Source organism: Poecilia reticulata, linkage group LG8, assembly GCF_000633615.1.
Source record: "Poecilia reticulata strain Guanapo linkage group LG8, Guppy_female_1.0+MT, whole genome shotgun sequence".
Classification (NCBI taxonomy): Eukaryota; Metazoa; Chordata; class Actinopteri; order Cyprinodontiformes; family Poeciliidae; genus Poecilia; species Poecilia reticulata.
Window position 1 is genome coordinate 9,031,417 of NC_024338.1, and position 1,734 is coordinate 9,033,150.

At 40.6% G+C, this 1,734-nt stretch overlaps 1 protein-coding gene across 1 annotated transcript in view; it reads right to left on the bottom strand.

Annotated features, from left to right (window-relative positions):
• il2rb (interleukin 2 receptor, beta) overlaps window positions 1-814 on the bottom strand; it is an 8,108-nt gene extending 7,294 nt beyond the window's left edge. The window contains exon 1 of the mRNA XM_008415602.2: window positions 512-814. The gene's annotated coding sequence lies outside the window, so the exon portion shown is untranslated. The remainder of the gene's footprint in view (window positions 1-511) is intronic.
• Window positions 815-1,734: the final 920 nt, after the last annotated feature.

Below are 1,734 nucleotides of genomic sequence, written 5' to 3' on the forward strand. Positions count from 1 at the left end.
ATATAGTTTTGACTCTGTGCATTAGAGAAACTGCATTAAATTTACAGTTATTCAACCAATTGTTGCCTTTAAAACATTTCATGGGTTCAGATTGATCAATAAAAATCAAACATTCATATGAAATGAATGAACTGTGTAAGTCTTCTATAACAGAAAGAGCTCCAACTTGACTATAATGACTCACTTTATCCTGTATTACCACTGTAAACCAATTAACATCACGCTCCATAAAAAACAGCGACTACATTCAGTGTCATTTAGCGTCTGGTGTTTTTCTACAAAGTTGGCATCGCCTATGAATGGAAAGTCTACATGTTGTCACTTTAAGTCAAGCAGACAGAGAAGAGTTATCTCACCACTGTGACTCAGAACTACGCCATGGTGTTGTGTTGAAAAAGTAATAAGTGCATTTATTTAGAAATTTGCACAGAAAACATGCTCAATTTGACTTTTCGCTTTTGCATTTTTGTTTTTTTCCTGAGCAGAGTTGGGAAATTAAAAAAAAAATTACCTTATGTATCCTGATAGCAGGTGGTCGGCAAGAGGAATGACATCCTCACGTRGTCCTCCTCTGGCCTGATGATTAGCTTTCTCTAATTTTTCCTCTCTGCACCTCTTTCTCTCTACTAGAACAGACTGACTGTTACATCAGCTCTCCCTCTCTCTCTCTCTCTCTCTCTCGTCATTCTCGCCCCTTTTCTGTTTTCTTCTAAGTGCCCAGTGACATTTTCCACTTGAAACCACAGTTCACAGGTCTTACAGGAAGCTTCAACAGCGGTGAGTGATAGTGAGAAGGGACGGGCCGGGTTTGGTGGAGGTGCTGCTGCGTGTTGCTGGTGGGGCTATTTTGCTCGCCTCTTCCTCCTCCTCGTCTTCCTCCTCCTCCTCCTCCTTCCTCAGCAGCAGCAGCAGCCATGCAGTCACCATACCTGGGCCCCATCACATGCTTTAAGGTCATAATAATTGTACTGAAAGCAAGAAACGCAAAGAACCACCACATCCTGTTTCAATTGCAACGTAAAACAAGGGGCTGTATGCACAGAAACTCCATGTTCTTGTGAAGTGGTTTGCATCAGCGAAACCCGGCTTAAAAAAAGACGATTCAAAGGAGTGGAGAGGCAAAAACGACCAGATTTAGAATCATGATAGGGGGAGTATTTAAAAATAAGATCTCTCTCTGTCTCTCTCGCTTTCTCTCTCGCTTTCTGAAACTCACTGAGCTGTAAAGACTTAAAACCGCTGCTGTTACAGCCACAACCACTGCAGATGCACATAAACAACTCTGGTTGCTTGTGAGAGGAAAACAGGTCGACTGTTAAGGAAGCAGCCTTCTTGTTAACCAGAGGTCACCAAACATTTTAGTGCAGCGACCAGGCCTGTAGCTGCCTCCACTGCAGTGGAGCACAAACTCAACGATGGATGAAGCTAAATGCAGGACAATTTTAAACTTCTTGTCTTTCACTGCATAAAATACTAAATCTTACCAAGTGTTTTTTGACCTAGTTTCTGGTGCATAGGATCTTAGCACACTTGAAATAAGGCAAAAACTAACTTACAAGTAACATATCAGCAATATATATAATATAGGAGCCTGTCTTGAGCAAATAATTCCTTAATATCAATGATAAACTGCCAATTTGGCATGTTATTTCACTTATAACATGAGGACATTTTACATTTTGTGTAGTACCGAAAATCTTTATTTTCTCAGGGTGTAGGATAATGTAATTAACT